We start from the raw sequence: 20,229 nt of genomic DNA on the forward strand, positions 1-20,229 counted from the left end.
AACGGCGCTGCCCGAGAGCTGCCTTCTCCGCGCTCATCCGCCGGCTGCCAGCCGGCGAGGACCCTCCGCGCGCCCCGAGCCCCCGCGGATGCCGGGAGGCTGCGCCGAAGGGAAGGAGGGAGGAAGACGGGGAGCCATGAGTTTTCTTTTTTCACTTCTAGAGCGCACAGAAGGGCACGGGGTCTCCAAAACCTGACAGTTTAACAAGAAGCTAGAATTTTATCTGCAGCTTGCGCCTTCCGAAGCTGCGGTACGCTGCAGCGTGCTACCGCTTGCCTTGCTTTCCAGTTAGCTTACCGGTAACAGCTGATAGACACGAAATACAAGTACACACTTCAAACAGGAAACCTATAGAGAGGACTGTATGCAGCATAAGATATACCAGTGAAAAATAACAGATAATGTCTCTACCCTCCCACCCCCCCCAAAAAAAAATCACCAAGTAGAATCAAATAAATAACTGGTTTGACAATGAGGCTCCCGATAAGGCCAACCTGTAAAATGGACACAATAAACAGGCACCATTTTCCAGTCTGATTTTTTTTTTCGTTATAATAATTTTCTGTAGGAAAAGAATAAGCCGGTAACCGAAAGCAAAACATGGTATTTCAGGCAAGTACAGAAGCATGCAGTTAGTGCAGAACAAGAAAGAAAAGCTGAAAACCTGACTGCCAAAACTGAAAATGTTTCAGTAATAGTTATTGCACAGCATTTATAAAAACCCTGGGCAATTCCCAAAATGCAAACTACGAACAGGTCCCAAGAGTTACATCATCTAACCTCTTGATACTGCAGTTTGAGCGATATGGACAACCTGTTGCATACACCCAGAACTCCGATTTCAAGTTCCCTAAAATGACACTGAAAGATGTTGTAGTTTGGCTTCTGTTTTAAACACCCTTTCCACAACATGTATGCATTTTTAAATTGCAATTTCACAAATTACAGCCACATTTTAAAATGACACCTAACTTTTATAAGCCACTGCTACTGGTCCAAACCCCGTGTTGCTCCCCTCAGCCTTGACAGCCTGTTTCAGCCAGGCAAGAACTCGAAACGCTGGGCAGCTTGGACTAGAGAGGAAGAGCTTCACTTTTACACAACCGCCAAAAAGCAGCAGCAGAAGAGAAACAGAAGCCTAACAGCCTATTAGAGGGGGTGCTAGAGGGTGTAAAAATGTTTACCTAATAAACTAACTAAAAGAAACCATTTCCAGAAGTCATCAAAGCTGCTAATTTACATTTATCTTTTTCCCCACGGGCCCCCACTGAGAATTTTTACATTTACAGAGGGGAAAAAAAAAAATTAGTTCCTAACAACAGGTAGATCTAAGAGAACCCCTCTAACAGACCCTCAGTTGCATGTGAAATACCTGGCTACTACAATCTGGTGTTTCAAATTAGTATTCTCAAAATAAACAAGTATACTAGATTCTAAAAATGAACAAGATGAACAGCAAAAATCACTCTACTGTAACGACTGTGCCATAAAAAATTGATTTTATTATAGTGAGGTTGAGGAAATTCATTCCTAGCAAGTTACAGTTCAAGAATACCTTAATGACAACATTACTCCATCCTACTCGGGGGAAAAAGAAAACATCACCAACAAAGAAACCATCAATAGTGACAAGTAACTATAAAACATGCAATACATTTGAATACACTTCCAGAAGTTACTTTCATCCATGGATCATTGCTTCTTTGTACAGCTCAATTCATTTTATTTATGTTGGTCTGGATGCCAGCCCTACTGCTGTGGAAAAACAAAACCAAAAAAACTTAAAAAAAAAAACTAAAAAAAAAAAACTAGGAGAGCTGTAAAGAAATTCCTTATTTGGAAAAGATACCAAGATTTTTGGTATTAAAATTACAATATACTAAGCTCTTAATTCAGGCTTCATTTATGTTAGCTATAAGCACTTAATAAATAGGATCTTTTGAAGAACAGGAGACCAGCACATTGCCTCTTCTGCTCACCACATATCATGTCTTAACATGATACATTAATGCAGTGTTTTCACTTCACTAGGAACTTCCCATCACCACTACCAGGTTTGTACTGACTGCCTTTGGTTTCATTGGCGTAGAATAGTTACTCCAATTTATCTTTTCCTCACCTACTTACAAGAACTCTTAATGGGATGTCCCCGTGCAGTCACAGAATGCCTCACCTTGTTTCCAACTCTGACACCTTCAGCTCAGTAACCTTGATTTCAAGGCCCTGCCCCAAGGCTACACATCTCACCCTAGGCTAGACATCTGTGGCTTTTATCCCTTCTTAGATGGCCACATTTTTTCCATGCTCTCTGCTTTTCTCTTTCAAGCTCTCACTTGGTCCCGTTATGCTTTACCGCACTGGCGAACATGGTGAGTGTATTGCATTAAGCCCTCCTTTTCGTCTTCTCCCACAAGCTCACAAAAAAGTTCTCAAACTCCTCCAGTGTCCTCACTCCATCCCCTAACAACCACCTTAGAATTCTGCCTTTTGTTATTGCATCCCGTCTTCAGTGCTGATCATGCAGAAAACGCACTGTGCGCGTGACGCTGAGCTGGAGCATCCTCCTGATCCTTCAAGCCCTGCACAGCCGCTGGGCTTGGCCAGCGCTGAGTCACATGCTGGGTCAGGGCCTTCCCTCGTGGACTCCTTTCAAACAACTGCACTCCTGTCCCTTAATCGCCGAGTAATTTTTCAACAGCATGGAAAATAACCACCATCACCAAAGGCAAATGCCTTTATGGTATGAGGATGAAAATTCCCATGCAGGCTTCTAAAACGTCCAGATGACAGTGCCTGTCAGTTAAATGGCTATTCTAAACCTACCAATCTGGGCAAACAGATTATTTAACAATCTATTCCATAACATATGACAGGAAGGCTTACTTGAATATTCTTTTCCTCAAGAAGAGTTTCCTTATCAAAAAAAAAAAAAAAAAAAAAAAAAAAAAAAAAAAAGAAGAAGAAAAAAAAAGCACTTAAGTGTTTTCTAATGCAATCATTCTTTACATTATACAACCTTAATTCAAAAGGTGATTAACTTGGGCTTGTTCCTGCCAATAGTGTATGTCCTTTTAAGGCGTATTTCTATCCAATTAATTGTTTTAATGATTTTTTTTCCTATAATTACATTTCTGGAGCACTTTATAGTACTAATACACACGTTCTGCAGCCAAGTGCACCCCAATGGCTTGAACTAACAGTTCAGCATCACAACAACCTGCTCAGCTTTGCATGTCATTGATTATGCCGTATTTGAATTGGTCACCGAGCACACACACACAGCAAAAGAAGAGCTGTAGGTAACTGCAGGTCAGAAAGCATTTGAACACTAAAATATTTTATAATTACTTATGTTGGATAGAAACCCAAGGAGTTCAGCTGCTCTAGAGGGTAAGAATTCACCTAGAGACAAAATGAAAATTAATGCGCTGTCTAATAACTTGTGGCAATACTGTAACATTTTACAGAGAGGTTACAGTAGGCTGACCATAAAATGACAAAAGTTAGACAAAGGCTGCCAAGCAGATTAACACAGGATTTCTTACACAGATGTGTCCAGGAGGCCCAAACAAAACTGAATTTCTCTTCACATACATCTCATGTCAAGGCAGTATTTCAGGAGTGGCACTTAGTTGTTTAGCACTACCACGCTGACACAGAAGGAAGAACAAACGGCAGCATCTGCATCTTCAACGTCTTCACCAGCGGATAAGAGACGAAAACTTGTCGACTCGCACCCTTCCGTGCCACAGATAAGCACAACGATAAATGATTTCCCATCCAACCTCATGGAGAATTTCTACCTAAGTGTCATTCCCCCACGACATCCAATCTAATATATGATTTAAATATGTGTGTGTGTGTGTGTGTGTATGTACACATACATGTACATACATACACACTTTCTCTGAAGCCCTATCCTTATATGTGCATATTCTACTGGAAAAAAAATTTAGTCAAGATTTCATGACAAAAATGTAGATAAGAAGTCTCTTTATGCACATATTTATTGGTTTAAGCAAGCAGAGAAAAGCAGAGCTATTTTTCTAGGACATCAAAAAAATTAGTTCAAGAAAGGTTAGAAAAAGTGTACTTCCTCCTCAACAACCTCCAGAACTTATTAATGTTTCATGTACTGCAGATGACATCTTCCCTTTCCAGGTATTTTCACACTATTAAATAAACCTTTAAAGCCTACTGCAAGGAAATACCTGAGCCAGTTTTAGGACTCTAACTTGCATTAATTCATTTACTGAAGAAAAGCTGGGTTTGATATCTTTCTTCCAAGAAATCTCCCAGAGCTGGCAGGAGCAAGCTGCTCATGAGCTGCAAGGATTCAGCTGTTTGTTTCATTAGGTGTAGGACTGATGCCAGCCTCAAGACACAGACATGATCTAACCTGCTTGAGGAATATAGGTACACTAAATTTAACATGCAGTCATTGAAGTTGAAAAACTCTGAAGAAGCAGTAACACTGGAGATATTCCCTGTACTCATCACAATTAATTATAAAAAAAAACATACCAGAAGAGATAAAATTTTATACATATATATTTATACACACACACATATATGCACATATACACGTGCACACACAGATGCACACCCTCCAGTGGGTTTTTTTATTCCAGGTGAAATCTGATATGCGCTTCTTAATGACTGTCTTTTCTCTGGAAGTATACTCCTTGTCCTAAATTACCAAGTATTTCACCATCTACAAAATGGCATATAATTTATTTGCACTTCAGAAAAAACCTTACTGATTCTATGATTCTATGAGTGTAACAGGAAATCTCACTCCTGTTCTACTTAGTTTCGGTTAACTGCAAAATAGATCACCCAAACCCTTACTACCTACAAAACAAAACAGTGCTCTGCAGCACCTAGAAGTAAACGCAGTCTCTCAGACCACTAATCACTTAATGGTCACCAGCTGTGCCACTAAGAGGAGCAGAGAAAGGAAAGGGGAAAAAAAGACAGTGATCCACCACAGTAAGACTACTGCATAAACTCAAAGCACGTCTTGACCAGAAAGGGACACTTAAGGGCCTCCATCCGCTCAGCCAGTGGTTGGGCCCCCGGCATGCACACAACCACATAACAGGTCTCACCAATTACGCTGGGTGTATCATACAGCCTATCCCAGAGTTGCTGGTCTGGTGGAACAGACTAACGCTCTACTGAAAAAGCAGATGCACCTACTTCTTTTTTTACATGCTCTACAGAATTGGCCAACCAGATTGTCACAGGCCATCATGAATCCGACTAGTAAGGCTTATGTACAGGCAGCAAGTCATCAATTAAAATTGGGTGTAAACATTCATAACAAACCCCCATGGGAAATCAGTCCTCACTGAGGTCTTACCCCAGGAGCAACCTACCTTATCTTAAAAGGTCAAGTAGAATTCCACAGTATGTTCTTTAATGTACATTGCATGTCAACTAAGTCCACACCTTTGTGCCATTTCCTTATGGAACCATCACCATGATGTTATTATTTCCGTGCCTTATACCATCCGTAAGGGCAAGAAGCAAGTGCTAAGCACCCTTGAATACCACCCAGTTGGAAATGTCCTGTTGTCTGCAATACCAGGTAGGCACTTGAACCTTGTGATAGAGTCTACCTGGTCAATGTCTCAGAGGACAGGGGGAAACGAGTGGTTTCACGATGGCTTACAAGAGCACGAGGTAACAACTTAACCCTACATCATACTGGCAAAGGGGCAATTGAAAACTGGACACTACAAAGACTAAAAGGTAATATTAGACACTACCATATTGGATAGATAATCAAACTGTTGTTACTGTTTCATCCCTTGCTTCATCTGTAATGATAGCTTTACATTGTTTTTGACCAATATACACTTTTACTCTGTATGTTAAAACCCTACGCACTGCTAGGCAGCCTAGAGGCATGAACATCAAAAGGGCATACTTTACTACCTACAAGAGTGGTTGGCCCAGGAGACTACTGTACAAGGAGTTAGTGATCCACATAACGCCCAGTCTAAGTGTATGTCTCTGTATCTTGAACACCATGTGACCGCTACTTAATCCTAACAAATGTTTAGTTAACCAGTGTAATCAATGGATATTTAATCATCAGCACGTGTGCGCTGCATTGTTCTGTCCATTTGAAATATTACATGCACCTGTTCAGGAACTGTAGGTTTATTATGGAGGTTGGACTAGATGATCTCCAGAGGTCCCTTCCAACCTTACTGATTCTATGATTCTAATGAGATAAAAATATTAAGGGCATGTTGCCCAAGGGACTCTTCAGAGCTAAATCCACATTTCAGACCCGATTACAGATTAATCAGTCACTGAGAGCATTGTAAGCAAGACTCTGTAAGAGCACAAGTGAACACATTGCTGACGAGCCTCCCCACGAACAGGATGTGCACAGCATGTGATGCCTTGACCAGAGGTCTGCGTGATGCTCTCTCATCTCAGGGTTTCCAGCATTGGAATGGACATAAGCTTCTATAACTTGCTATCACCTTTTCAGTGACGTTAATGAACAGTTACCTGTCTTGAAAGTGTTTGTGCCTTTCTTAGTGTGATCTGGGAAGAACTGGCACCTCCTGGCACAAACCACGGCTGAAGTTATCTGAGAAGTGTTCTGAAGTATTTCACATACCAGCTGGTAAAAATCTTCTCAGAGCAGCCCTCAGATTTTTCTCCTGCTCCTCCTTTCCAAAGTGCTCAAAGGCAGGGAGAAGCTAAAGCTAAACACAGCATCTTCTGCAATGCTATTTCCTTTCTGCGCTCCCCCAGAGCTAAATTCTGCTCTTGCAACTGAAGAGCATGGGCAAAAGATATGAGCATACAGAATCTATCCACAAGGATTACAGTTACCAGCAAGCAAGCCCTAGTCCACATGTTCCACTACTGCTTGCTAGACAGCCATAGCCATTGAAATTGGAAATAAGACCCTTCACGAAATAGGCATGGAAGAACTTTTGAAACCAAGTATACATCATATCAGCTCCAGAGTCACAAAGAACCCAAAGGATCCCACTAACCAGAGCATATTTATAGCACTATCGTTCTTTGTTAATTCATGGCTTTCATCCATACTTTAACATTTTCCCTTGAAAAAAGAAACAGGAAAAAAAGAAAAAAGAAGAATAAAAAAGACAGCATAACCTTTACAGTGGTTTGTATATACGAAGAGAAGACTTTGGACTTCTGTTCTTGTCAACACCCTACAGAGCGCTCTCTGCGCCTAACATACTCTACCTTATTCTCTTGTACAAGTTCATAATTTTCAACAACAAAAAATAACAGATTAATAGGCTGTCTGATGTGGGATTGAGATCTTATTTCAGAGAGGAATCTTGTCTTCAAAGAAACACAGCCCACTCCTCTAAAAGACGATGAATGGCATATAATTAATTCACCAGCATAGCTGATACTACAACTACTATGAAAGTTATTTGAGACAGTATTTGGAAAATAAAAAACTACCCTGGCCTCAGATAAAGACTTTATGACCTTTAGAAATAACTGTAATCTCATGATTGTCACAGGTCTCTTCATAAAATTCATTCACCCACATGTAAAAGGGAAACACACAACTCAGCCAGCACTAAGCACCTTTTCAAAAAGGCATCTGAAAGACGGAAGAACGCACCTATCCAGCACCAGAACATTTCATTTTGCATTTTATTTTACCAATCTAGTCTACTTGACACTGTAACACCTTTCCTAAATGATGTATTTTAGCAGGTGATTTCCCACCACCACTGGGAATCCTTAGTCTCTTGAAGTCAATGTATTTATGGAGGTCTTGTTTCCATGAGAACGTATTTCTCCAGCATATCTAAAAACCTCTTTTAAAAGTATGCATATTTCTCCAGCGTATCTAAAAACCTCTTTTAAAAGTATCTATTTCATTGTAGACATTTCAAGGAAATTATGTCAAGCTTTCACATTAAAAAAATACTGACATGCTCTCACACACACACACACACACACACACACATTTACTCAAGCTGAAGTTCCTTAAACAATTAGCATTCCTTTCACTCCATCTGAAAGAAGCCATTCATAAACAGTACATACATGAACTTTTTCTCCAAATTAGGTATGAAGTCAGACACTGAAAAATTCTGCACAATATTCTGTGTACTTCAACTGAAAGCACCAACTCTTGACAGTGAAGTCAAGTATTTATTCAGTATTTGTCCCGCCTACAATAGCTGTACAGCAAAAGCTGGAAACTATTAGGCATGCTGATTATCCACAGATGTCCAGCTTTAGATTCAAGTAAGTGACTTTTAAAAAGCATGTATTCCCGTGATGCCCCTTTGAGCTCCTTTGGCGGTTTGTTATAATTTATACATTTGATTTGGAAAATTTTCACAATAATTAGAAAAAAAAAAAAGATAAAGGTAAATCACAAAACGTTTAAAGACTAAAAGTGAACTTTCCTGTAAGATACATTGAGTAGCTTCCCTGCGTTAGAATGAAAGCACTTAACAATTCATGCTGCATGCAATTAAGCTCTTTGCAGAATGATGTCTTTTTCATTGACTAGTGATTTTGTAAACAGCCCATCTTTAAAAGAAAAAAAAAGAAATAATAAAAGTTTAATAATTGCAATTTAAAAGCGATACTCATCTTATACCCTGTATCTCAAAACACAAATCTGACTTTCTTCAAAACTACATGCTGCTAGTTCCATCTGCCCTGTAGTGTCTTCCCAAACTTAAAAAACAAAAACTGCCTTACTAAATGAGACTGAAAAGTCCATATACTCTAAGAAGTGTGGCAGACATTTCCAGAAGTAATACAGTATCCTGCATTATCCTTTCAGCTTCAACCATGTAGAAACTTTCCAAATTGGCAGTATGTTTAAGCAGCCACCAGATTTGCCATTCTAGCAGTTCCCATTGCTGCCAATAGCTAACGCTGCAGCATCTTCAAGTTGCCCTAGAAGCGAGGCATGAAGCTAGCTGGTATTCTAAAATAACCAGGGCTTGGCTAACTGAGCTACTTCTCCTGCTCCAAACAGCTCCCAGGGCAAGGGCTCAGGTCGGACGGTTGTGAGTGCTGGGCCAGGTGTAAACCAGGAGGGAGAAGCACAATTTACTAGAAGGCACAAGCGGACGTAGCACAACTGTTACCGTTTTCCAAGGCGAACGCGATCATGCGATGCAGCACATCCCCTCTCCAGCTATCACAACATCTGCCCCGGCTCTGGAGGTCGCTACACTAACCGAGCTCATTTGCACTATTCCTTTCAATGGCAAAAGGGGGATTTTTACTTGCTATTGCAACATCAGGTTTAGGATAGCACAGTTTTCCAATAGCAACAGGATTAATATAGAGAGTACATATTTTGGGATATAATAAGATTAATGAATGCTTATAGATTTTAAGGAAAGTAAAATATGTTGCTGGTTGGAAGCTCAATATTTGAAAATGGCTGAAAGTAACATTGATCTGCGATTACTAACCAAATGGAAAAGAAAACAAAAAAGAGGATAATGAACCTAGAGTACAATGAAACTGTAAAAATGGTAAATGTAAACTTTAGTTGCAGCAGTAAAGCTATTCACAGTAAAGCAAACACAGGCACTGTATAAGTTACTGTGGAGTTCGCAGATGTAGTAGTATCTCAATCACTGGGAATAGGGGGATGGGTATTTAATTTCTGAAAACATACCGAAGTTTTAGGAATTTTTAAATATTATTAAAGAAATGAACAAAAAAAAATCCTTCAATAAGACTGAAACAGTACATACACCTCAATACGGTACCTCAAGCACTGATGATCCTAATCAACCTCAGCAGCATTGTAAAGGTTGGATTTTATCGAGGACAAGAGACTTTTTTATGGTTTTAGTATATCCAAGGCAGAGAAGGAAGGACCCTCCTGAATATAAGCATAGTAGGAACAGAAAAAGCATTTGAGTTATGCTTCAAAAATGGCTGGGTTTATGTGGTACGTGCAATTTTTTCCCCTGACATACTATTTATGAATCATTTCTTGCTCAGGTTTGGAGCAAATAAGAGCTGCCATGTGACAAATATGTATGTTCTAAAAACAGTAAATGATACCTTTTAAGGTTTAAAAGTTCGCTTCAAGCAGTTTAGAAATAAATTTTTATCAGAAAAATATTTACTTGCAGTCCTCTATGTACTTTCCATAGAAGCTAAAAGTATTGAAAAGCATCAAACCAATCAAACTGGAAAAAGCTTTGTGTTTTATGTTAGCTTTAAAAAAAAAAAGAAAAAGAAAAAAACCCTAAGTACATGTTTACAAGGGCAGATTCAGAAATACGCAGCCACACAAAATGCTCCAGCACACACCCTGTAAGGTAATCGGCATTAGAAGGCAATCCTAGGTGCTCATAAGCTTTAGGCTTTAACACTAGCACGAGCTGTGTGAGAACATCCAAATGGCTTCTGGCATCAGTCAGCCAACCAATCCTTCGGCAACCGATTAGGTCTTAAGCAATTAGGAAGCATAAAAATTGGTTCCAGGCATCGAGCTCTCTTAAATATTTCTTTACCGTGTGAGAATCTACGGAAATATGATCTTCCTAAATACAATAGTGTTTCTGTCTTACTATCTGTATTGATGAACAAATGCCAAAAAAGCCCTAAGCCTAGCCCTGGACATCTCTCATTATTATGCATTTACCCCTAACAAACAAAGAATAAAAACTGCACTAGAAAATACACATTTTTTTTCTTTGAAACAAGAAAAAAAAAAGAGCAACAATATATGATTCTAGCCTCATAGTATTCAATAAACTTCCTCTTGCATATAATTGAAATATTTAAGATAGTATTTTTACTACATGCTATCCGTACAATCATAATGGATGCAGTAAGGGGGGGGGGGGGAAAGTCAATTAATTTGTTAATTAATTTGCATGAGGTAATACTGTGTCTCCAGAGAAAGATTTATTTTGATCAACCTGATTAACAGAATTGTGACCAAACATAAATAAATAAATGAAGTCAACAAGTAAAGCACGAATCCCTTCTCCTCCCCTCCCCGGCCCCAGGGCATCACACTTTATTACTTTCCTTCAGGTTTCAAAGGACACAAAATGTAGCTACACTGAAGGTGACAGAGATACTAAAGCTGCAGCAAAATTATTGGTTGCCTGTTTTCCAGTTAGCTGTACCACAGATTTAAAATGGAGCTTCCAATACATCTTTTCAAAGGCCATTTCCAACGGATACAGCAGATCTCCAAATGATACTTATCAGTGAAAAATTAACAATGAGGTCATTTTACTGAAATTATGAATTCAGTACTAAAGTAAATATTCCAACCAGTACAGCTATTTTAAACCAAGATGAGGTCCTAAAGGGAAGCTCTTGCACTTCTGGAGTTACTTGCAGAAATGCTACTATTGCCATGTATCAACATATTTCCAGATGTTAGAGCAGGTACCATCAACACTCAGAAATATGAAAAATCTGAGATGTCCTATTTAATTAAGTCAGTAACTAATCTACATTCATGAAAAGACTGGGTAGATATTTAATACGGCTGTTTCAAGGACCTCAACTGGATTCTCCATTTCTGGACTAATGCACTTGTACCAGCAATCTCTCAGCAGCACGCTCAGTTAATGGAAATCCTGTTAGGATCAGCAGGGGAGCCTCAGTGCTTCCACATCCCTGATCGCACTTGCACAACGCACTGATCAGTAAGCAAACACTACAGGAAGGTTCCTGGAGTTGGATCCTCTGTCCAACAGATCCAGACCAACATCACGCCATCAGAGTCTTGCCCAGAGATGGGCGAGAGTTCTCCCTCCCAAAGCTGCTCAGACACTACAGTCGTTATTCACCACCTCACTAACAGCACATCACCCCAGGCTCCAGAAACAGCTCGTGAGGATGAAGGACCCAATCATGAGCCTCCATTGGCTACAGTTCTTCTCCAAGACAAGCTACCCCACTCAGTGTAGGAAAGGCAGACTATTCTTCCACCTTACCTCCTTCCAGTATCTCCCTGTCCTTTAGCAGTGACTTTATTTTAGCACAACTCATGTTCTCAAAAGTCTTCCCATTAGAAAGCTCAGCCTAGGCTGGGGTAGTTAGTGAGCATAGTGAGAACACTGAGGAGAGACACCTAACCCTTATTCCTTGAAGGCACTCTCTGCCCCAAGAAAAAAAAAAAAAATCACACATCCCATAGATACGTCTCCCACGACAGAGCTGTCACCTTCCAGCGTAAATGCCAGCAGTATGGCTGGGATAGAAATTTAAGGGAGAGCCTAAAGTGAGGTTTATCCCTAGCACTAGTACATTAAAAACTAAGGCTAACAGATTTGGAGGGAGAAAACAAAAAGAAAAAAGAAAAAACACACCACACAACAGGAGGAAAATGAATACCAATTTTTCATGGCCAGATGAATTTTCGGAATCCCCAATGCATGGCTTTGGTAAGGAATTCCTTTTTGAAGATACAAACCAGTCTCCATTTCTGCAAAGGGAGAACAGACATACTCTGAAACTCTAAGCAAACCTGAAAGCACCAAGATGCCACAATAAATAAATAAAATAAAAACGAGCATACACATACAGCTCCATGACTCTCTTGGTTATACAAATAGTATAGATCCCAAAATAACCAAAACCAAACATTAAGGAAAGTTGCCTTTCCCTGTTTTACAATATTTCATCTTCTATTCTTTCACTACAGGCCACTTCCCACAGGTACATGAATTCATTTCCTCTAACATATGAAGAAAATGTCTTCAAATACAGAAATTTGGAGTACAAAGAAGACTCCAAGGTAGGCGGAACACTAGCAATGCCTCTTATTTGTTTAACAGGAGAGATTTATACCTAACAGCTTCTTTTTAAACAACAATTTAAAACATTAATAGCTTTTAATAAAAATATCAGTGCCTCATTTGCCAAGTTAGGAACTTTCTTAAACGTTTCGTCACGGGCTATATCCGTTCTAGTTAAATTCGCTGACTTCTGGAGCTGGGACTCAAGCACTTTTGAAAATTCTGCCCAAAATTGTTAAAAAGCGACAGAAAAAGCCACTATGTTTTATCATGATCAAAAACAAGAAACCATGCAATCCTGGTAGCATAAGAGCTGGTCCATAATGTAGCCCCCTTTGGTGATGAAAAGATATTATGGTAGTAGGTGTGCTACAGTCTGCAGCAAGGAAAACGGAAAGCTAAAAAGCAAAGTTAAATCAAAGCTGGAAGCCAAAGTCACACACATACAGATCAGAAAGGCACAGAAATCACTACGAGAAGATCTGAGGAAGAAGCAAAAAGCTACATTCTTAAGCTCTAAAGGAGAGAAACCGCAAGCAATGTCCAGAAGTAGGCTCTTCTGGAGCTTTAAAAGTATAACTTTTGCCCCAGAAGCGTAGGTATCTCCTAGGCACAAGCTTTAAAGGCATGCAGTTGTATCGACATTGCACGCACACGCGTTTGCAACGCGCCCCTTGTGCAGTGGTTGAGACTACGCACACTTCTGTGCATCCCCGCAGTGCCTGGGAGAGCGTGCTTACGTGCGCCATACCCGGAACAACCACCTCTCAGCACCAGCAGGAAAGAGCCACAGGGAGCAGCTTCCCTGCAGATCAAATCATTATCCTTCAGATTTTAATTTGCTCTTGGATTGTGGTAAAAAATAAAGAAATGGAAAGCGGAAGAGAAAAAGAATGGTTAGGAATCTTTAAAATCTTTCAAAGTATCAAGTGCACCAAAACCAGGCTTGTTCAACCTAGCACATTCCTGTAAAAATTACATAGATTTTCTTTAAAAAGTTCCCAAATGCCAGTTTAGCAAAAATAACAGTTAAATTGACATGGTGAAAGACCTGTCTTACTATAAAGATGTGTCTGCTTCTCCAAAACCCTTAGTTAAATTAAAGGAGAAGGTAACCTCAACTTTGCAGCTTTGCTTCAAGATTAAATTATTCATAGAACAGCATTTAAAAAATGCCTGTGTCACTTACCAGACTGCTTATCCTACTCCAGAGATGTCTGAAATTATTCCTTTAGTTTAAGATGTTCTTTGTTTTTCAAAAGTATACTTATGCTTTAAAAACAAAAGAATCTTAAAAGCTGGCCAAGAATCTTTTCTTAGTGTAACATTCAAGGAATCAAAAATATTACAGGATCTTGAGCTCAAACTATTAGAAATCACTGGTCAGAGGGAACAAACTCCACAAAGGGTAGCAGTTTTTGCTACACTTTAATACTTCTTTGAATGATGTTATATAATAAAAACAATACAATATTAAATATTTAAATAAAACCATATTGTAGAGCATATAATACAGCACTTATATATATATATAAAAAAATTTATTTGTATACATATAGAATTTATTATATTACATACACACATACCTTCTCATATGAGCACCAAAAATAGGTGGAAAATTGTCTGGCAATGATAACCACTGAATAAATAAAGCCTCAAGACCTAAAATGAGCTAGCCACACATTACACCTATTTCTCTACTGGTAGAGAATTCCCAAGAGACAAACAGAAGGGGAAGAATATCTTGAAAGCTTATTCTTCTAAAGAAAGAACTCTATCCTATTTTTTTTTACCTAATGATATAGCACAGCAGATGTAAGTGCATTTAATTCGTGCCTATTTCAAATACTTTTCTATGAAAACACTGATTTTTTTTAACCCTTATTATTTACAACTGCTGACTTCTTTCTTTCAGAGTATTTTGTTTCAGTAGAATCTAGTCTTTTGATCTCAAAGGATGTGAAGCTGGAAAGGGAAAGTCAGAAAAAAGTCATCTTTGTGAGATTTTGTAAGTCAGAACAAGAAGAGAGATTTTTTTTAAAAAAAGAACAGAATAAGTAGGAAAAACTATCAGCACTGGGGTTTTGGGGAAAGGGAGCAGGAGGAGAGAACGTTGGGACTATTACAGACTGTATACACTTTGAGAAACTGTACTATTTGATTGACATGTTAATCTGCAACAAACAGTTTCTCTTCAAAAAACTTAAGCAAGGCAGTTTAACAAAGCTTTTTGTCTAATCACAACCAACAGACACAATCAAATGTGCAAGCATGCATGGAAAACGTGTACATATAGGAAGCGCAAAATTTTGAAGACAAAGCTTGTCCTGGTAATATCTACATAAACTATTCCTCCCAGATGTTTTGACTTGTTTGATTTTAAGGTCAAACACCAAAATAATCTCAGGGTAAAAAGTGAAAACATAAAAACATCAGTGTTTCCTAATACTTGGTTTCATGTATCCCCTTAAAGTACTAAGCACATTGTTGCCCCTAAACCAGACCTTAAGTTCTTCATCCGTACATCTATAACGCTTTTTCACTGTATAATGAGTCAGGCACTGCCAACGGGGATGGTGTGATAGATCTAAATCAAATGACTATTACAATAGTTGTGTCAGAATCATAGTGTCTTATATTATACACTGTTTTTAAAAACACATTTTAACTTTTAATCTTCTGCACTAGATTTTTATGGAAATACCACCTCAAGCAGAGCAAGCCATCAAAGACCTTAAAATAGGATTACATGAAAGAATGAATAATTGCGATTGTAGCAGGGGTGTCCCAGAGTTTAAAGACAGGAATGGGATGCTCATACCAGCCTCAGAGCTACTTTCATAAATGGCCAATTACTGCCGCAGAAGCATGCAACTACCTCATGAGGCTGCCCAAAACCAAAAAGGCCTTGCTGGGGTGGTTGCTGAAGTATACATATACATGGCTGCAACAAAAACAACCAGTTGTGGGTGCCGGTTCCTTCAAAATTGATCACTCTCATATCCTACGGATGCAAAATACCACGTTATCTTCATCAAAAGCCAACATGCCTCTAATGGTTGTGCTTGGGCTAATGTCCGGCTCTTGAAGTTTGGTGGGGACTCAGCAAAGAAAGAGAGCAGCAAAAACTTGAATCAAAAATTAAAGGACATCAGGAAGCAAAACTGCCAATAAAAAGGAAAAGATGAAGTGGCTTTAGAGGAAGCAGAAATGGCTTTTAAAGGCTGCAGCAACTCAGGAGATAGTCTCTGTGCCAATGCACTGTACAGGGAACATTTCTGAGCATATAACTTGAACTGAACAAATATTTGCATGGGATATTTTACTTTAACTATGAGAAATCAACAATAAAAAGAACATTAAAGACCTTCATTTTTAAACAAGTATGTTACAGCAATAAGAGTTTTTTTTTTAATATAATTCTCGCAGAACTTCATACGACGACAAAAACAGTGAGGAAAAATACACATCTGATCATTAATGTGAATTGCTTGCAGGTATTCTCAAAATAAAACGTCTCAGCCATAGTTATCCTTTTCTTCCCATATCACAATACATAATACCAAAAGGTCAGAAGCACATGGGGTGCTTTGTGTGAAGTTAGTTTTAATGCATGTTCTTCTCCTGCAGAAGGCAGGAAAAGATACCCAAAAGAAAAAAAAATCCAAGCATTACTATAAATGTCCCCAATACACTGATGAATAGTCATCTCTTTACCTTTCCATTTTCCTTTTTTTTCCATTTCCTGAAATACTCTTCTGCTTTGCTGATCCTCAGTAGTTTCACCCTGACAATACTAGATTCCTGCTGGAATTGTTACAGCCAGATAATTTATGCCTTGCATTTTATTTTGCCCTTTTGCAGAACCAAACTATTTGGTTTGTCCTTAACATGGACTACAAATTAGAAAATGGCCTTTTTGAATCAGAAACAGCATCAAGGAAAAAAAGGGGGGAGGGGAGAGGAGGGAAGGATATAAAGCAATCAGCCTTTTTATCCAAATAGGCCTGTATAGTCAGGTCCCTCCTAGATGGCAAAGGGGAAAAAAACACCGTATCGTCTCCGTTTTTAACTATACTTTTATTTCAGAAGAATAAAATGAGTATGAGTCACTAACATCAAGCTAATCTCTGCATTCATTTAAAGAGAAACATTTTTCAGCTTCAAAATTAGGGGAGGAGAGCAGCGCGTGCTAGACTGAAAAATGGATTTTGAAAGCACAGAAGCAAAAGGCCCTTTTTAATCTCTATTATTGATCTTGGGAAGCGAAAGTCGGTAACGCCTAACAAAAACAGAGATTTCTTTTAGGCAAACATGCCAGGTTTACTGCACCTCAATCATTAGATCATCATCAAAACTGGAGCATAATCACTTAAACTAAAATTTAGTTGGAAAAACATACCAGAATCAAGACAGAGTTTGTGTAGAAAACAGAAAGAAAACCCATCTGAAGCAAGAAGCTTCTAGTAGGTACTTCTTGAAGTAGCAGCAAAGTGCCTTTGATTTAGGCTGCAGTCCAACTACTGATTTCAGCCAATGTGAATGTAGGCAGCTGTTGAGACGCGCAGTGTCACTCCATCCTCCTCATTCGTTCCTGGTCGACTGCCTCCCTCTTTTCTTTTTTCTAGTGCTGCTTCTCTTCGTGGCGAGTCCTGACTCAGGTAAAAATAACAATTTTGGTCGGGTCCAGCTTTCGAGTGGCTCGACCCCTGCTCCAGCTGGCCACGCATCTGCCCAAACTGTGCCAAAATAAGACAGCAACTGAAAGGAGTAACCATCCTTCAGTGAAAGCCCATACGGAGGCTGCCTTAGAGAAACCATCAAATTGCAACCTAAGGGCTCTTCCTCCAGGCAAGTGCCCTCAAAACCCTGCTATTAGACCCTTTCTCTCAACAATCTGATGACTAATTCTTTATTTAAAGCAGAGGAGCTCTTTAAGGAGAGGCAGAGAGACTGATCACCTCCGAGATGAGCCATGAGGCATGTGAGAGATGCAGGCTTCGGTCCTGCCTTCAAGTCCAGGCCAACAAGACCTGGGCTCTGCAGCCTCACACAGCACTTCTCACGCTTTCTCATCCGTACGCCAAAGATCGAAGTGTTGATCCTCTCCTTGCCAGCATGTCATGCGGATAACCTAATGTGGAATTACTGCTTTCTACCTAGCCCTGAACAGAAGGGGAATGAGCCCAGGCAGACAGCCCGTCCTACCTACATACCATGAGCCACCGAGCAAAACTCTAGCGTTTCCATTTTCCTTATGAGCGCTTCAGTTTCTTCCACCTCCACCCCCCCATAAAGATTTTAAGTTCTAATTCTTGGGAAATAATAATAATAAAATGATGCAACACCTGATGAAATCTTGGGGAGCTTTTTGCATCCAGTTTACATCAGTCTTAAACAACGTGCACTAAATACAAACTGCGGGAATTCTCAGAAGTAGCGAAGCTCTCCAAGACCTACAGGCAAACAGCACTCAGAGTTTAATAGCCTAAAGTAAGAAGAGCTCAGGACAAGTTTTGAACTGCCTATATGCAGAAAGTACTCGTCTCAATCTTGGGATTTGTACACGTGTATTTGAGGAGCGGAAAAAAAAAATCCCCTTTTCATACGCAAAGCACGCTACTGATCTAAAGCGGCCACAAGAGAACACACAGTTAGAGTTTCAACGCCCTAGGAAAAAAAGTCACATGCGGGACAGTTTAATTTAACAACTTGCAACACTGCAGTCAATGTAGGTGCAGTATCACAGACTGCTTCAAAACAACCTACTAAATAAAGAGATGAAATGATGCCAAAGCACAAATGCAACCTAAGGATCATTTGGTTTATCAGAACAGCCTAAGCTCTGCCAAAATCAGAATATTAAGCTCCTAACTTTGCATCACAGCAAACATGGAATTTGACCAACGGACTCCTGCAAAGTGTACGCCTAAAGTAGCTCAGATACTTGAAGTTTTTTATATAAAAACATGGATGTCTGAAAAAACAACCTTAAGTAAATCAAAAAAAAAACAGAAAATCAATTTGTCTGCAGAAGTTGTGGTCTGCTTGATAACATCTCTAAACAGAGGCAGAGGGGAAAAACAGGTTTCTCATGTCTCAAAACGACTGGGGGTTTGTTTCTCACAGTAGGATACACTTTTTCACATCCTCCCCTCCACAGAGATTTAATATTTAAATACTATCTTAAGACTAGCTTTGTCTTCATCTTTTGTGTATTGTAAATAAAATGCTGTACAGGCAACAACATTAAAGATTCTTCTCTCTCCTGCTCCCTAACAAGCACCTGATATTGCAATGCTAACACACTACTTTAAAATCCTTTATTATATAGTTGTAGGGCCTTCAGGAAGAAGTGACAGGCAAGACTGGTACCACCTTTGCTCTAGATCCTATAAAAACACATGGCCTCATCCCACAAACTCTACATTCTCAGATGCCAAACCTACCACAAAAAGGTGAGCTTCTGGGCAGTTGTGTAGCTCTGTCTCCAAAAGAGAAGAAAATAAACTTACTATTTGCTCTATACCACTCACCCTCAGTGTCAGGAGTTAAAGTTTCCCAACACTCAGTAACAGTTATAACCACGGGGATAATTTTTATCTACGATCGCTTTTCTTCCCTTCCCTCCCCCATAGGAGAAACTGGAAAACAAAAAGTTTCCTAGTAGGAAGTTAAGGCAGAAGGGCAATTCTGCTACCTGATACAGACCAGCAGACGTCAAATACCTCTAAGGATTTTAAAGCTAACGCATTCAGACACAGCCCAAACATCAGAATATAAAATCAAGTTATAAAATTAGCACACTGTTTATAAACCTGATTAAGCAGTACTAGTCAAACACTGGCATCCGCTCGCCTGATAAATACCTTCCCCCTTCTACCACTGTAATGAGTACGTTTTTTTAAATACACTGGAATATTTATTAAAGCCATCTCTAAAAAAAATACATTTCTATTGGGGAGAACATGATTCCTACTGCTAATTAATCTTCTCAGTAAGCATTAACTACTTAAAACTTACTTTCATTCATCTATTTGCATCCACTGTAGCCTACCAAACCCATGTTAGAAAACAACCACCTTTTCCTGAGCCTTTCAGAAAAACAGTAGTGCACAAAACCAATTATTTTTCTCATCTTTTTGTCTTCAGTTGCACATAACCTCTTTCAGTGGCCCACTTAAATGATTTCTCTTGCTTAATGAGGTACTGCCAGAAGGGCAAGCATATATTAATATTAAAAGAAGCAGTCAAAATAACTAAAATCATATTCATCATATTAGCTATCACCCTTTACCCTTTTGGTCAGCGTACACTTAGTCTATCTGGATCCACAAAGATAATCTTGCCACTACCCACAGCCTTCCCAGTGAAATAGCCATAAGTGCTAGCCACAGCACTGCAATCAAACTTTACTGCTACTGTAACACACTCTTGTTATTACTTTAGAAAA

General features: G+C 39.3%; 1 protein-coding gene across 1 annotated transcript in view; it reads right to left on the reverse strand.

Annotated features, from left to right (window-relative positions):
- The window catches only part of CHSY3 (chondroitin sulfate synthase 3), a 153,616-nt gene that overhangs the window by 130,211 nt on the left and 3,176 nt on the right, over positions 1–20,229 (reverse strand). The gene's annotated exons all lie outside the window — the stretch shown is intronic.

The sequence above is a fragment of the Rhea pennata genome, chromosome Z (genome assembly GCF_028389875.1).
Source record: "Rhea pennata isolate bPtePen1 chromosome Z, bPtePen1.pri, whole genome shotgun sequence".
Lineage (NCBI taxonomy): Eukaryota > Metazoa > Chordata > Aves > Rheiformes > Rheidae > Rhea > Rhea pennata.